This window comes from Pelodiscus sinensis, chromosome 11, assembly GCF_052426305.1.
Source record: "Pelodiscus sinensis isolate ZL-2025 chromosome 11, ASM5242630v1, whole genome shotgun sequence".
In the NCBI taxonomy this organism is placed as follows: Eukaryota; Metazoa; Chordata; order Testudines; family Trionychidae; genus Pelodiscus; species Pelodiscus sinensis.
Window position 1 is genome coordinate 11,506,021 of NC_143062.1, and position 18,328 is coordinate 11,524,348.

The 18,328-nt window shown below is 44.2% G+C and overlaps 1 protein-coding gene across 2 annotated transcripts in view; it reads right to left on the minus strand.

The window, feature by feature from the left end:
* SFMBT1 (Scm like with four mbt domains 1) overlaps positions 1–18,053 on the minus strand; it is a 117,308-nt gene extending 99,255 nt beyond the window's left edge. For both annotated transcript variants that reach the window (XM_075939372.2, XM_075939366.2), the window contains exon 1: positions 17,951–18,053. The gene's annotated coding sequence lies outside the window, so the exon portion shown is untranslated. The remainder of the gene's footprint in view (positions 1–17,950) is intronic.
* Positions 18,054–18,328: the final 275 nt, after the last annotated feature.

Consider the following 18,328-nt stretch of genomic DNA (forward strand, 5'->3'; position numbering starts at 1 on the left):
CGTAGAATCCCCTGTAGTCACCAGTATCAGCGCAAAGCTGAGTTCTTACTGCGAGGCTGGTCCACCACTCGTTCTGAATCTCTTGAAGCTTGCGCTGGAAAGTGCTGCATTCCAGGCGGAAGGCTGCTTTTTTGTGCGGGCAGGATGGTTGGGCCAGGTAGGCCTGGTGTGCTGACCTCTTCTTTGACAACAGCTCTTGGACTTCTAAGTTGTTCTCATCGAACCAATCCCTGTTCTTCTTCGTGGAGAATCCGAGGATATCTTCAGATGTTTGCAGAACAACGGTTTTGATCAATCCCACAGCACTTCTAAAGCCGGAGGCGAGTCTGCTAGGCGGCTCGGTTCCTCTAGCCTAGATCGTAGGCTCTCCTGGAAAACCGCCTTGACCGCGGCAGACTGAAGGCTGCAGACTTTGAGCTTCTTCCTCGGGGTGCCACCTTTCCTTGGTTTGGGCTCAAAGTGGAAGCTGAGTTTGCAGCGGACAAGGCGGTGGTCTGTGTGACACTCAGCACTGGGCATTACCCTGGTGTGAAAGACATCTTTTAGATCACGCTGGCGCACTAGGATGTAGTCTATGAGATGCCAGTGTTTTGACCGAGGGTGCATCCAGGTTGTCTTCAGACTGTCTTTCTGCTGGAAGATAGTGTTGGTGATGGAAAGCTGCTGTTCCGCGCAGAGTTCAAGTAACAAGCGTCCATTATCGTTGCAGCTGCCCGCACCATGCCTTCCAAGTACACCTTTCCAGGTTTCCGAGTCTCTGCCCACTCTGGCGTTGAAGTCGCCCAGGATGACAATCTTGTCATCAGCTGAAACATCCTGCAGAAGGCTGCATAGGTCGGAGTAAAACATGTCTTTGTCAGCAGGGTCTGCCTGGAGAGTTGAAGCATACACACTAAACAGTGTGGCGTGTTGCTGGTCACGAAGTGGTAGACACATTGAGATGATGCAGTCAGAGTGGCCAGTTGGCAGGCTTGCAAGCTTGATAGCGATGGAGTCCCTGATCGTGAAGCTGACACCTGAAAGGCATCTCTCTGTCGCTGGTTTGCCTGACCAGTAGAGGGTGTAACCTGCGCCATGCTCTCTTAGACTGCCTTCCTCTGAAAAGCGGATTTCGCTGAGTGCAGCGATGTCAACATCCAGCCTAGTGAGTTCATGCGCAATTAAAGCAGATCGTCGCTCAGGTCGAGTGCTGTCGGCTGAGTCTAACATGGTTCTGATGTTCCAGCATGCGAGTTTAAGTCCTTTCCCACCTTTTAAGGCGAGTGGGATGCGTCGTTGATTCTTTAATATAGTTTGACTGCATATGGAGATGCCCGTTGACCACGGTAAGCCAACTTGGGGAGGAGGAGACGAGCTTTGTTTAGGCCACCTTTTCTAGGCCCCTCTCCGTATGGAGCAAGCAGTGCTATCCCTAGAAAAGGCTGCTTGGTCGCTCAGGGTGCTGCCGAGTGATGTCGTCGTCTCCAGGTCATCATCAGACGACCACTAGCGCCTGAGCCGCCTGCATGCAGGATTGAGACTGCGGCTGCCAGTGTCATCTTACACCTGCTGAGTTCGCCCCTTTCCCATCGCTACAGGACTTAGTGAGACCGGAGGGAGTAGACGTGAGTATTTCCTTCTTGCTTGTGCAAAGGAGCTTTCAAGTGGAGTACAGTGTGCGCAGAACTGGCTCCACCCTTTAAACCCGGTGTTCAGCTGCCATGGCCTAGCAAGCTGGGACGGTGACAGCGAGGTCCTCGGGCCGTAGGTTTTACATCAGAGTTGCCTTCTCCTAGGCAGACAGCCTTCCAGGGCTGAAGAGATCCACCTTCCCTGCTATTTCAAACCATAGCTGGTAGGCCACAGCTGCAATCCACAATAACGAAGTGGCGCGCCTTGGTCCCGAACACTTGGCCGTTGGGTCCTAATGAAACCCTTCCGCCCTGGCCGGTGACTCCGTCATGGGAGTTCATTCGCCCAGTGATGCAGTGAAAACATCACCCCCATATGTCATTTAGCCTGCCAGCTAAAACGGTTTACCGGGGTGTGGCACTAGGAGCCAGACGTGAGAGATTTAGAAGATGGATGAGGACCAGTGCTTCCGTCCGCTCAAAAATTGAGTGCAGCTACCAGAAAACAAAGATACTACCTCTACCCAGAGCTCCCTCTACCCATAGTCTACACTATGGAGTTTTCCCCAGGATACCTTCAGTATCCCAGAAACACTCTGCCGCATCCAGGGGACGCATCCACTTTTTCGGATCAGTTTCCGAAAAAGCGGGCACGTTCTTTTGGAAGCCCTGTATTCCTCATTTTATGAGGAATAAGGGCTCTTCCAAAAGGGGAGGTTTTTCCCCACATTTGGTCCCGTGTAGACAGGCCAAATGTCAGAAAAGCATCTTCCGAAAAAGAAATCGGAAAAAGGTACGCAAATTGCAGTTTGCAATTTGCGTACCTTTTTCCAAAAATAATCTGCAGTGTAGACATGGCCTAGGTGTGTAGGTTACAGATGCTCTGCTTGTTATTTCAAAGTAACCCCCCTTATTTTTAAAATAACTTCCTAGTATAGACAAGGACTAAGGGCCTGGCCTGTCTACACAACAGGGCTAATGTCAAAATAAGTAATGCAACTTCAGCTACTTCAACTGCATAGCTTAAGTCAAAATAGCTTATTTTGGCTTTTGGCATTGTCTACACAGCAAGAAGTCTGAGAAAGAGCACTCTTCCTCTGACTTCCCTTAATCTTTGTAAACTGAGGTTTAGAGGATTCAGAGTAAGAAGTCCTCCAGTTAGACATTATTTCAACATTATGTCGAAATATCTGCTTGCTGTGTAGACGAGGACTATGATATTTTGGAATAACGTCTATTCCAAACGGTGCTGTGTAGACATAGCCTAGTAAAACACACAATGCACTTTATTGGTCTGTCCAAAAATACAATGTTCTGACGCTCATTATGCCACAAGATGCACCCAAGAACAGAATATGGCCTTTCATTATATTTTTTTAAATTTCCCCACAGCAAACAAATAATTTAAACAAGCGCCACTGCATCAAGAAATGAGATTCTTAAATATGACATTAACAAACACTGTTAGTGTTGTTTTTCATTAGTGATTTAACTATCCCTCCTTTTGTGTCCTCCTTGCTCCATAAATGCATTTTCTTTTATCTCCAAAGAGCTGGATTTCTTTATGAGAGGCTCTGGTAAGCACAATGTTCAATCCTTTCATGGCAGAGTTCTAGGATCTTCTGCTGCTTTGCAGAGATTGTCACATTTTGTTTTCAGTACTTCTAGTCCAGATTGGTAGATAATTTTTCCATAGGAATTATGAATGGAAGATTATGAAGATATCAATATACATGGCATCTCAGGGAACCCCCAACACCACCAAACAAGGATCTCAATAATACAAAGCTTCATAACTTTACCATACTGCTTCGACACAGCTGAATGGAATTTTTCCTATTAAACCAGAAGGTTGCAAGATTTTGCATTTTCTTAAAAGTCCATGTTTTTGTTTATACGGGAGAAAAACCAGCCAGAGTTCACCATTTCTCAGACACACACAAATGAACTTACCAGTAAATGCTACTCAGACCCAATTTAATGCCATAGTACTGAGTATTTTTGAGATATATATGGGGGGAAGGGGAACTTCCTCCAACTGTTCTTATTTACACCAATAAATATATCCACTCTTTCAGTTCTCACATGTCAGTAGACTCCTCAAATCCCTTTCCTACCAGCTGTCTGATTCAAAAGCTCATCATGCAGAAATAACTCCATTACTTCTCACCACACAAGATGGATTACATCACACACATGTAGCACCCTGATAGTGGCAGGACGCGTGCGATACAGAGCCTAAGCAATGTTCCACAACAGTTTAAAAAAGTCCCCATACTAGGCACTATGAATTTTTAATCTGGAGAGCTGGGAAAAAAACAACATGTTCTTAGTATTGGCTATGAAGTCAGAACAAATCAGAACAGATTTACCCTTCCTTGCAAACTTTAAGACTATGTCTACATTGTGCTCTCTTGCGCAAGAACATATGCAAATGAGGTGTGGCACTGCACCTCATTTGCATACTTAATGAGCTACCATTTTGCACAAGGGGCTTTTGAGGAAGAAGGAGCAGTCTACACTGCTTATTTTCAGGCAGAATGGCTCTGCACAAGAGGGGGTTTTTGCACAAGAAGGAGCAGCGTAGACTGCGCTTTCTTGTGCAAAAGCCCCTTGCACAAAAATAGCAGCTCATTAAGTATGCAAATGAGGTGCAGCCATATTCATCACCGTGCCTCACTTGCATATGTCATCGCGCAAGAGCACGCAATGTAGACATAGCCTAAGTACTTAAAGTAATCCCATACAGTTCAGCTCACCTTGCCCATCATCTTTGTCACCTGCTCCATGTTAAGTGGTAGGACAAGATCAGAAATGAGGATATTCAAAGCCAAAGCCACTAGCACTGGTTTGGTTTTGGTGGCATTCTTGGTCTGGCCGTATTATTAACAGAAGACCAACGGACTCTGAAGTGTGTTTACCAATGAATGTTGCTAAATGGCCAGCAATCACATAGATATCAAAAGCTTCAAATGGCACAATGAGATTGCCATGGATGGAGATAAATGAACATCCAACCAATCCTCTTCAAGGACCCAGAAATTGATCAGCCAGGTGGTGCCTGATCGGCAAGTAATCTATGTCCTTTCGGAATCTGCAATGACCAGCACAACAACTGTGTTCAGTATTTTTGTTTCTCCTAGAATGACTTTCAAGCTCCTTCACAAGAGGATCAAAGGGCTACCTAGTTTCACCATAGCTTATGAAATATTTTTCCACTGACCAATGAAATCTTATTTTTAGCTTTTTGGTAAAGCAAAGTTCCACTATGAGTTAACTACTACCTTTTATAGCTACCGCGCAATCTTGGGGTGAGTTCTTCCCTCAACCTTTTTTGTTATAGTACATATTGACGCTCTCTAGTCCAGCTTCCTTGGGCCCAGACTGCTGCAAAACAGAGAATTTGCCAGACCACAGGAGATAAATATTGTCTAGCAGCATCATCAACACCAACACTGCTTACTGGGTTCTCAGAAGACATTTAAGAGTAAATTAGAGCTAAACAACAGTACAGAACACCGAGAGCCAAAACTGGTGGCTGTAAACAAACTTCATGAGCCTGAAGGAAATATGGTAAGTAGACATCAGGCTAACTAAAATCATGCTGGACCATGGATGTTGCCAGACCAGAGAGTGTCAGACAAGAGAGGTTCATCCTGTAGAGAAATCACAATATTATCAGTATCTTGTGCTACCTCAAAAAGCTGTCTCTTTTTCCAGTGGTCCTACCTGTTCCATGACTAGAGGTACTAGGCACTTTGGTTAATTCAAATATTAAAATGAAAACACAAACATTAATGCTTGGGGTTGGTAATATTGTCATTTACATTGTTGTAAAAATTTTTTTTACTATTTTAAAACACACACTGTACTCTATAAATGTTAGCAGCTCCATACAATATTTAGGTCACTATGCTGACACTTGAGAACTTGGAAGTGAGCTTGACCAGCAAGTGAAAGCCATTGCTCTATTGCTATTGTCTCTATAAAACATAAAGGGCTTGAATTTTTTACTATTATTCATTTTTAGTATTTAATTACTAATACCAATAGGAGCACTTTCTAAAAAGGTATGGTATGGCTACTAACTCCACAGCATTGTTTTTGGGGAAAAACAACAGCCCCAGCATTTTAAGTATCTAAGAACATGACTCCTTGCCTTCCAAGAAGTCCTTCAAAAGCCCTTTTGTTAAGTCTTCTTGCATGCATCTCCTTTCCAACTTTATGGATCTGAAAACTTGTCCCCCATATAGTAGCAAGCTCTGAAGTAGGAGCCATGCTTTTTTAAATGCTCTCGAGGGTGCCACATATGCAGAATGCGATACATATACACTCATTTTATGATAATCTATCTTTGCTGAAGGAAGGTTTTTTTTGAATAACCTCTACTGTACAATATTTTTCAAAAAGACCTCTGTGAAAGAGCATAAAATCCACATCTGACTTGCTGTGTGTATACCTTTAACTGCTAACAGAAAACAAGTGTGGTCTTGTGTGCTTCTTTAAAAAGTGAGTGATAGTTTAAACACTGCCCTCAACTCCAAATGAAAAACGCACAGCTGAGCAATGCTATAAGCACTTACTTCTAGGAGTAGCAAGAGAATTTTTTTTAGATAATTACTTCAAGCCTTTTCATATCTACACTCAAAGTGAACAAGCAAAATTACTAAAGAACGGGAGTATGAAAATGCCCAGGAACCTTTCCCCATGGAAATCCATACATTCTCCGGAATTTTATTTTTTTAGAAAATTTCTAGCCCACATGGTTGTGGAGATAACCTTTAAAACACAAACCGTGATTAAAACCATGCAGTGCAGTCCATCGAAATTAGGCAAAGGTAAATTTAGAAGGAGCTGTGTAAACTGTCACAAACGGAAAAGGAAACCATACCGAGGTACAGAGTGAATTTTACTGAGACAAATAGATACACTCATTAACAATAAGGAAACTCATTTCACTGGATTCAGTCCAGCTGGTACATTTTCATAAGGCTGGCTAACTTAAGTCAATTCTCTCCATTCACTTTTACCAGAGGTAACATTTTATACTCTCTTTGCTCAGGTGTAACTGACCGCAAGACACAGAGTAGCAGCAAATTAGGCCCTTAAATTACTCCATGTCTTATGCAAGCGTGATTCATACAGGAGACATGACACTTACATTTTCAAGTGTCAATATATTGCTATGATTAACATAACTGAAAGACCTATGTCCTCATGCTCATATAAGAGAGTTGTTGGGGCTGCAGAATTCTACAGGGAGATAAACTGATTTATTATCTCAATGTTGTCACTAGCTCATTTGATCAGGGTAACTGATGATGTGTTTAGTGTAAATTTAAGTGGCTGTCAAGCAGTGGGTAGGTGCTTTCATTGTGGTTTAGTAAAAATGTGGATAGGTGAACCTGGGTTCTAGAGAAGGACAAGTTCTCTTTAGCAGCCAGTAAGCAGAGTTTCATTGAAAATGCTCTGTGCTGCATAGCAGAACTCAAAGATGCTTTATTTCATGGTTGCAGGGACTGAGGTCATTTTAGAATGAAAACAAAACACAGGCACCAAAGCTAAGTGAATGAAGTAGACCAGCAGTCTCAAGCTGTGGCTCAGGACCCCAAAGTGGGTCATCAGGACTGCATTTTAACGGGGTTGCCAGGGCTGGATGAGACATGCTGGGACCAAAGCTGCAGCACCAAGCCCCACCGCCCAGGGCAGAAGTTGATGCTGTCAGGCTTCAGCCCTGGGCAAGGATGCTCAGGTTACAGGAATTGGGGCTCAGGCTTTGGCCCTCCCACTCATAGCAGCAGGGCTTCGGTGGGCTCAGGCTTCTGAATCCCCTTCCGCAGGTGTCAGAAGGGGGTCACAGTGCAGTGAATTTTGAGGACCCCGGAGTAGATCAAATCAAGCTGAAGACAAGCCAAAGTATTTATCTGTTCACGTAAAGGGCCATGAACAGTCAGCGCTGTCCCGTCCATCAGATGACCTCGTGAAACCACACTGGGCCCCGCACTTTGTCTGCCAGAAGCACAGTGGCCCACACAGGGGCTAGGGTGACCTGGAGGGGTAGCAGAGGTCCTGGTACTGGCAGCAGCAAGTGACCTGGTCCTAGCCCACCCCACCAGCTCTCAGCATTGCACAGGCTGCCTCCCTCCCCCCCAGGGGATAGCTGTGTTCTCAGAATTTCTGTTAGCCCTTCCACCATCAAAACAGAATGCCTTTGCTAATTAAACACAAACAAGAATCTTGCTTACAGTTGCCAGTATTAGAATCCTCTGCACATGGGAGCATATGGGAACAATTTTCCAGCATTAAAATAATCTAATTGAAGTTTCATTGGCTAAATTTCTTGTTTCAGAATATATGGGCTCGTGAACATTAAGAGGCTGACAGCAATAGAAACTGAAGTTCCCTCTGAATAAGCCCAAAGTTTAATATCCATTGTACAGCAGTTCTGCTGGCTCCTTCATATTGTTCCCCATACCCTCTATTAATAAACTCCAATACCACCTACAGTAGTGGCAGGCAACCTGCGACCCACCAGCTCATCGGGATTCTACATGTGGTCTGCGAGACATTGTGTTTATCATTGCCCACATGCAGAGTTGTCAGATTCCACTGGTTTCCATCAATATAGGCTCTCGCCTACCAGTATTATTAAAGCGACATGCACATAAAGCAAGGACACAGGAAGTGAGTTGCATGCTGATTGTGCACACTAAGAGCCATGCGCTTCCCCTACAGCCAATTGAAATGGATTCTATGTATAAACTGTATGTACACAGTGCAGTTAGCCAAACTACCCTATCCCAGGAGACCATCTTGGTTATGACAATCTAGTGGCCCACGGACATGAAGGCGGGCCACTCATTGGGCCCACTCACTAGCCTAGGTTGCCCACTGCTGTCCTACAGAGACCACCAACTCCAGGAAGTTTCAGTACAATCAGAGACAGCAGTCTCCCACCTGAGTGTCAGCTTTTCCAGTGCATGTACTGCCAGCTGTGCTCTGTTATGGGTCTGATCCTGTTCAGTGCTCAGCACCCTGAACTCCTATTCAGTGTCTACAATATAAGGTTGCTGAACACCTGGCATGACCGAGGCCTACATACAACATCATGCTTCACTGACTTTTCTCCAGTGTGGATGGAGCTTATAGTAACAAACTTATTTAATTTATTCACTACTGTCTACACTAGACATGTTACAGTGGTACAGCTGTACTGATGCAGCTGTGCCAGTGTAAGATCCCTCTCATGTAGCTGCTCTATATGGATGGGAGAGAGCTCTCCCATCAACATAATTAAGCATGTTTTTGGGTAAACATAGCATCTCTGAATTTTCCAGTGGTTACATGTTTGCAGGAGGGAGCCGGTCCTTGGGAGGAACCAGCTGAAAAGCACCTGCTCACTGCTGCCTCTAGAAGTCAGCTCCGTGGGAGCCAGCACCCGTGGGGAGCTGGCTTAAAAGTGCAGGCTTATTGTTTAATCGTGTTAACAACTAAACGCTAACATCCCTACTCCCTATAAGCGGAGATACTTACATTAGCAGGAGAAGCTCTGTCAACATAGTACTGTGCACAGTACCACTAATGCCAACAAAACTTGTCACTCAGAAGGGTGATTTTTTTTGTACATAATTGCTATAAGGCTTTGTTACCAGGTATATTAAAAATGCTTTTATAATTGCTAACAGCTCGTGATAATTAAGTGAAACTGACATTTAATATCCATCTACTGCAGTAGTAATACCATAAAAGCAGCAACCTGTCAAGACATTTTGATGGGACGCTGTAGCAAAGTACCTCATCAACAGCTTTATTCCATTTAGATTTGAAAGGCTGTGGGAGAGAGCTGGGGAGAGAAGAGATCAACCTAAAGGATGGAAGAAATACTTGGAAAGCCAGGCCTCAAATCTTAATGTGTTAAAGCAGTTCAAGTTTTGTCCAACTAGTCAGTTAGTTCCTACTTTGAGTCTGTGTTTTATTTATTAGGAAATTTTAAGCCTCATGCTATTATTTTGAGATGCATGGAACTGAGCCAATCATAAAAGGAACACTTGCTTAGTTCAATTACTTCTCTATTGAAGAAGTTTGCCTAACATCAAGTTGGCCAAAATGCAACACACATGTTGATACTATTCTGTGAGACGTGCACCTATTTTTATATTCTCAAATTCTTAGTATCTGGTTAGTTCTTTATATGATACTGTGCAACCATGCAGCATACCTTAATGCAGTAATCAGCATAACAGCATTGCGCAAGAGGGTTTTTCTCGTGCAAGAAAGGGCAGTGTAGACAGCTCCTTCTTGCGCAAGAGCCTCTTCCGCAAAAATGGCAGCTCATTAGGTATGCAAATGAGGCTCAGCGATATCCCAGGCTTAGCCTCATTTGTATAGCGCTGACGCAAGTTCGCGTCAGTGTAGACATAGCCAGAGTGAGATATTAGAAAAAGAGGGAGTAGATACGCATATATGTCAAGCTTGCAATACAGAACAAGTTGTATTAAGAGTTTAAAGGCTGCTGCTTTTTATGCACTCTATCATTTACATTTTTGCAGAGCAAGTCTGGTTGTGAAAGCCTGAAGCAGTCTTCCTTCGAGAGAAAAAGTACTGGCCAGAGTGAGAAATTTTTGTGAAACGTCCCTAGTTTAGACAAGTCTTTACAGAGTAAGGGAGTTTCTTAGCGGAAATTCTGAAGTAAGGCATCACTAAACACTTTAAGGGCCATTATATTTTGGGAACATATTACTTAAATGCATCTCAGAGGACAAATAACTTACATTTAGAAATAAAATTGTCATTGCTTCTAATGAGAAAAGCAATGTGTTTAATGGAAGAATTTGAACCATCAGAGCTGAACCCTCATGATTTAAGTTCCAAGTTTCACCGACCTAGATAATACATATACATTTTTGTAGAACACTTTATCTCTATGCATTCAGGCTCATTTAGAAAAGTCTGACATTTGATGCCTCAACTCTCAAAGGACATCAAGAAACCGACATTACTCTTACTGACAAACTATTTAACCCAAAGCTGAGAAACAGCCACCTCTGGAGTGAAACATGAAATCAGTTATGACAGTGCATAAGAACATTATGGGTTTTCAACTCAATAACATTCTTTTGGGAAAAATAAAGAAGATACTGAACATATTTACAGAATTCACCTCCGATCCCAAAAGAAGAAAAGGCTTGAGAATACAATAAGAATGAATTCAATGCCTGCTTTTCTCCAAATATTTTCTACTGCAGCATTCCTACTTCACACATCTCCACTCCCTGAAAATATTAGCAATGGCACAAACATCAAGAACCCACAAGATTGTTTTCTACCAAATTCCACAATTTCTACTCTTATTTTCACACCAGAGACCCAGGTGGGTGCTATTGAGGTACACGGAGAGCCCTCAATTCCTATCCACTGAAATGGGAGAGGAGAGGGCTCGGCACTGTATAGGATTTCGTTCTAAACAGCCAAGATATAGATCTTCTCTACCTTTCATCTGCGCACACACAGAGAATATCAAAGTTGGCTTGATAGCCACATCACTTCCAGATAGCATCAGATTCAGCTCTTTCCTATAAGGGAAAATCCCTTCTAACGGATCTCTCTGAAGAAAGGAGATTCTTTTTCATTACAAAAACAATGTCCTAAAGTGTAATGGCAAATAAACCAAGCCACTATAAATGAAGTGGCACAATAGTACAAACACTGACCTTGAATACCAGCAAGCTGTTGCCAAGGGTGACCCAAACAGAGAGCAAAGGACTGCTTATGGTCCATTTAACTTCCACAAATTATTAAGACTTATGATACTACCCATTTTCTCGTTATAGTGTTAATATCTAATTATCTGCAACCAGACTAATTTACCAAGGTTATTTGTGCTGAAAGTTGCCAGTACAATAAGAGATTTTTGTTCAAGAGCAAACATTTAGGGACCCCATTTCAACCTAAGAGAAAGGCATCCCTCAAACACTAGTTTGCAGTTCCTGTGCTACATACTAGCAGTATGCACTCATCAGAAAGCAGTCATACATACAGCTATGTTTATTACCAATAAATACATAGGACTTGAGAAAGATTACCATTACATACATAACCACTTCAGAAAGATTTTATTATTGCAAGCCTTGATCACGTTCTCTTGTTGCTGTATACTGCCTACTAGTTAGATTGCTAGTCACTTTTTGCAGATAAAAAGGTGGTCCCTACTCCAAAGAAAACTTAAGTTTTGTTGATACTGTGCCTAACACAGTACCCTGAAATCCTGACTGGTGATGCTGGGTGTTACTTCAGTAGTAAAAAAAATAGTTAAGTATAACGCTACCAGAACTTAGCACTTGTAAAGTCAAGTGTAAGACATCTTCAAAGTGCTTTACAAACACTGATCTACACCTTAACCATAGGAGCACTGTCCTAATAATATCTATGTTGAAACAGACAGGAAGAAAGAAGCTGCACAGTGCCACACAGAGAATCACTGCTAGGGGTGAAATTAAAATTGAGGATTCTGGTTCTGACCTACCCTCAGATCACACTTGGCCTAAAAAGCTTAAAAAGTGACTTCCTTTTAAACAATGGCTTGACATAAATTATGCCATATTAAAAATACACTGTCAATTTCCTACAGCAGTACTCAATGTCATCTACTTCAGGAGGGATATTTTTTGCAAGCTTCAGAATTATGACCTCACTCATCACAAGTTAATTTTGTTTTAAGACATACTCTGAGAATATTGATTTCTCTTTTGATTTTCTTTCCCTTCCTTTTGTTGGATTTTTCCAACAGTTTTGTGGATCAAAATGAATCTTACATACTGTTGTAATGCGAAGTGAACAAACACAGACTTTACACATTTTGTGCTGTTGGAACCCACACTGCTCACTTAGCAGTAAAACATGCTTATATATATTTTTGCCATAATAGTCTCATATTGGAGAGTATGGAGTATCTTCTGGGCTATTAAAAAGTCAGTCAGTATGAAACTCAGTTTAAAAACACATCTTTACTTGTGTTACTAAAATGAGCTGATTAAAAATGAACATTTCCTTTTCACCTCTCTCAATTTAGAGAAAGTGGATGAATGAGTTTCACTTTCAGGATCTCACATATTAACAGAACGTCTTCAGAACAAGTCAGGAAAACATTTGTTTTTAATTAAAGCTTGTTTAGATTAAGAGCTGTTGTATTTTTCTAGGATTTTTACAAGACGCCTGTCACATCTAAACTAGGGGCCTAAAACCAGTTAAGTTGCTCTCTAACTTTACAACCACATTCCCTTCCAGCAGCACTGGGGAGACAAACAAGATAAACTGAAGAAACTGAGGTCCACCATCAGTCTAGTAGAGAAACATGGCACTGCTCTAAATCATAGACAGGCAAATATTTTAAATCTATTAAAGATCAAGTATTATCCCTGTTTTCTATTTCACATAAGCTACATTAGATGTTTAGTGGATAAGCATTTCACTTCCTTGCAACCTACAACACTCATGTAACAGGCAAGCATTTAAGAAAAGTTAAAATCACAGAAAATAGGCAAGAGCTCTTGTCTCCTACGTAACTAACTTCTGTTACCAACATACTATGAAAACATACATCTGAAAAGGAAACTACCTAGCAGCCACTTCTCTCCTCAGGTTGATGGAGAACAAGCCAATCTACCTATTCTTCTGCGTTGTTAAAAATTATAACTGATACGTGAAGATCACACGTGACAAGAATTTCAGTTAAGTCGTACAGCTGGTGTGAGAAGGAATATCTGAAATGACTTCCTCACATAATACCTTCCAATCATGAATTTTCCCTGGGTTTACAGCACATTTTAGTAAGCTTAATTTATTCCATTCAGTATGAAAATCCTCATGTAAATATGCTCCCAACCCTTTGGGCTGCATTAAATCTGATTACTTGTGTCCAGTTACCAGAAGGTGACAGTATCAGTGTCGGCATCATCACAGCATGTTGCTATTCAGGATGTTAGAATGTAACTGACTAACTGTTTAACCGATAAAGTGATGCTTATTGGTGCCGGTTACACTTAGCCAGGCAGCTTCACTGTGGCAGGGCAGCAAAGCCGCCCCCCTGGGAGCTGGGCAGACAACAGCTGCTGGCTCTGTTTCCCCCGAGAGTGGAGCCAACAGTCCTAGCCTGCCTGGCTCCAGGAGAGTAGGCTCCCCTGAGGCAGGAGTGGCGCTTGCTGGGGTTGCTGGACCCGTTCCTGGGGAGGCTGTGCTGCGGGCTCTGTGGCATACAGCTGATTAAATGCATAGCCCGCAACATGTAATCTCATCAGCAGTTACAGGGTCACCTATTTACCCAAGTAGTCGCTATGGCAGAACTTAGTAAATGGAAGCAATGTTGTGAAGTTACAAGTCACTTGCAAGAGTGGAACAGTATGAATTTGGAAAAGGAGTGTGTGGAAAGGAAAGGGGCTGATAATCAAAAGGACAGGGTACCATTCTTAGATCTGCTACAGGTTTGCTGAGGAATACACTATCACCAAAACCTAATCTGTAAATTATCAAAATCCTTGAGTGGCAACAATTTTGAGGATCAATTCTTTGTAAAGCAATTTGAAATCCCCAGATGCAAGGTGCTGAAATGGTACAGATAATATAAAAATCTGAGCATACAACCAGAAATATTGCAGGTGTTAGCATGTTTCCTCACACTGTTTTCCCAAGGATGTAAAAGCAGCAGTCAACTAAACAACTACTCAGTTAAAGAACCAGGTAATGTAATTCAACAGTAGAAAGTCAATGAAGTAGCATAAAAGAAGAAAAATGTGATGGATCAATAATGACTAAGTCAGCTGCTCTAGTTCAGCTATTTATTCCAGGAAGTTTTTTCCTCTAGTAAAATCTGTGCACCAGCTTTGGAACCAGAAAATACTTCACTGTTTTATCAAGTGAAATACAGTCACCTGGAAAAAGTAAACTAAAAATTAGGAAAGCTGCATTTTCCCCATTTCATTTTAAAGCAACACAAACCACAACAAGGTGCGTGAAGTGAGCTCTTTCAGTTTTACAATCACTGAAGCCTAAATTGTTCCATAACTCATTCAAGCATCTCGTCTTATTACTCCACTAATAATGGTGCTAGATGAAGCAGATCACATTCTCATCCTACAACCAGAGTGGCAAGAAACAAATCACAGTACATGCAATTATTTTGAAAAACCTAAGCAAACAGAAACTAAGGAAGGAGGCAAACAGAGGTATTTCTGTAGCCAATCATTTTATAATGTGTATTTAACATTTTAAATTGCAAACTTTATGGCTAGAATACCTACTGTAAGGGAATCCCTCAACTGTTCACAATTTACTAGCTTACTGCCATTTTACATTGATTTACTTTATCTCAAAGAATGATTATATTGCAGTAACACTTAAGTAAGTCAGGGCTCCATTGTAGTAGGCGTTCTACAAACCAGTAGTATTTTATACTATACAGAGTATACAAACTTTTATTGTCATTAGAAGCCAAATTCTAACTAACCAACAAATCCACATGCATCATATGGCAGATTTCTGATGAATTACAAACCTATCTTTTGGTTGGTTGGTTAAGTCATTAGGATGTGGAAGGTAGTGTGCTAGCCAGGTAATGTCTTTATTTATACCTCTGTGATAGCTCCCAAACTTGTAAATGAAGTTCCAATGCTTCCCTGTATTTGGCTTGTGGAATTGGCCTGAAACAACACGGTGACTTTGAGATCCATTAATGAGTGCCCGGGGAAGGTTAAAGTGTTCTCCAACAGGTTTCTGTGTGTTGCCTTTTTCAATATCTAATTTGTGTCCATTAATTCTGTCTCATAGAGACTGTTCAGTTTGGCCAATATACATGGCAGAAGGGCATTGCTGGCATTTGATGGCATAGATCACATTAATGGATGTGTAGTTAAATGAGCCCCTAATGTAGTAGCTGATGTGGTTGGGTCCAGTGATGAAATCGCTTGTGTAGATGTGTGAACAGAGTTGGCACTGGGGCTGATTTCAGGAGCAGATTCCTGGATGATTATGATGGAGGTGCGCTGCGTGGTTACTGGAAAGAATCTGTTTGAGGTTAGGGGGTTGTCTGTAAAGTGAGAATTTCCCCCAAGGCCTGTGAGAGTGAGGGGTCATTTTCCAGGAAGATTGTTGATAATGCATTGGAGGGGTTTAAGTTGTGGACTGTAGGTGATAAGTGGAATTCTGTTGTTTTCTCTTCTTGGCCTGTCTTGAAGTAGCTCATGTCTGGGTGCTCTTCTGGCTCTGTTGATTTGTTTTTTTGTTCACTTCTCTGGGTTGGTATTTCAGTTTTAAGAATGCTCTTATAGATCCTGTAGGTGTTTGTCTGTCTCTGTCTGAGGGATTGGAGCAAATCCGGTTATATTTTAGGTCTTGACAGTAAACAATAGATTGAGAAATGTGTCTTGGATGGAAGCTGGAGGCATGAAGGTTACTTGTAGTGATAGAGGCATGAAGGTAAGTGTTTCCAGTATAAGGTGATGGAAATGTGTCGGTCATGTAATTGTAGTGTCAAGTAAGTGTCTCTCTCCTGTGGACTGATCCAGGCTGAAGTTTGATAGTGGAGTGAAAGTTGTTGAACTAATGACTTAACCAGCCAAACAATAGGTACTTAAGAACAATATTCACCTTCTCTAATCAGCTTCTTGTAACATGAACACAATAATTCACTATTTTTTCACCTTCCTTTTCCCCACCCCATTCCCTATTTATTTTGGAACTGGACTTTTAATACTCCATTCATCTGAAGAAGTGGGTTGTACCCACAAAAGCTCATGATACCATCTACATGTTTTGTTAGTCTTTAAGGAACAGCTAAGACTATTCATTGTTTTAAGTTTTTCCTGTTACAGACTAACTCAGCTATCCCTCCAAAGCTCTTTATAACTTACAAGATAGATCCTTAGTTTTTCCATGATTTCAGAAATGTGCACCGTACATTCTGGATTACTAAAATGTTCACTATGGTAACCTCCTAGGCTACTGACAGCAACAAGCTCCCTTGAGGGAACTGACAGAAGAAAAGTAGCAATGTAGGCCTTTTTTCTTCACTACAAAAACCACTAAAACATCACACATTAGAATTCTACTGTCAAAGTGGGTAAAACTATCAGACATGAATGTTACTGTTTTTATACCCCTTTTATGATGGCAACAAGTTTCTCCAAAGTAGATGTAATCATTCCACTAAAGCCCACATGGGACCATTAAACAGCCATCACCCTGGACTATTATGTAGTTTAAAGGAAGGCCTTGTGGGATATCAATAGCCCACCTTGTGAGAAACTTGCAGCAGAGACTGCTGGGTTTGTTTTTCTTTTCCCTGCACGATTTCTACCCTATATTCCTCCCCATGCCCCAACTGTGATTTTTTTTTGGTGGGCTAGAGGAGGTTGGGGATATTTCTGCTCCCCCCTCCCCTTATTCTCCAAAGTGAAGTTTGATTCCTTCGGAATCATCATAACTTCCACAGCAACCCACTGCTAGTGTCAGGCTTCCCCACTTCAGAGGCAGAACAGGCTACCAGGGCAGAGGAACTCGGGCCAACAAGGATCCCGTTTTATGGAGCACATCCCATCACGGGCCGGGAGCGGGGCTGGGGAGATGCCGCAAAGCACAGAATGGGAAGGCAGCCGGGCAGTGTTGTTTTTAAACACAGTGCAAAGTCCCGAGGGAGCTGCCAGCAGTGCCTACATTCTGGGGGGAGGGGAGGCCTGGGATGCAATTGAAACAACGTTCCCCAGAACAACTGGGAGCCGCAGATGTGGCTCCCGCCGCTCTCCCCGCAGCGGAAAAGCCGCGCCCCCGGTCCCGGAACGGAGCGGCCGGGATGCACTGGCCGAGCGCAAGCCAGACCGCCCGGCGGCCCCCGGCGCGCTGCAGGGCTGCTCTCCGCGGTGGGGGAGGGGGCGCTCCCAGCCTCCCCCCCCCCCCGCGCTGCAAAAGGACCCGCGCGCAGCTTGCGCGGCGCAGGGGCGCGAGCTCCCTGAGTTGGGGCTGGAGTCCGACCTGCCCGCGCGAAGTTGGCGCGGGAGGGGGCGCCCCCCGCGCGCGGCCCCGGGGAACTTTGGCAGGCGGCGGCGGCCAAGCCCGCGGCGCGGCCACTTGCGCGGGCGCATCCGCAGCGGCCCCTCCCCAGCCCGCGCATCTCCCGGGCCGCCGCGCGCGCCGCGCCCCCCGCCCTGCGCTGCGCCTGCCCGGCCGCCTCCCGCAGCCAAACTTCGGCGGGCGCCAGGAGGCGGCGGGGCCCGCGGGCGGGCGGCAAAACGCGCCCAGCAGCTGCGCCCGGCCCCGCCGCGCCCCCCGGGCCGCCCGGCCGCCGCCCGCCCTACCTGCGGCGAGTTTTTCCAGCCCCGCGCCGCCGGGCTCGGGCTCTGCGCGCTCCGCTCGCCGCCTCATTCCAATATGGCACGGCCAGGGCAGCGCATGCGCCCGCCGCCTCCCCTCCCTCCCGCCCGGCTTTTTGGGCGCCCGCGCAGCCACGGCCCGAGCCCTGCGCGGCCCGCGCCCACCTGCGCCCGCCGGCTCGCGGCCCCCGCCTCGCACCCGCTGCCGGGACCCCCCCCCCCCCGCCGCGCCCGCTGCCTGCGGCCGGAGCCCCGCGCTGCCCCGCGCACCTGCCCCCGCGAGCCGGGCGTCGTGGGGCGCGGGCGGGAGCGAACAGCAACAGGCTGCGGGGGCCCCCCTGTCCCGCGCCAAGACCCGGGGCG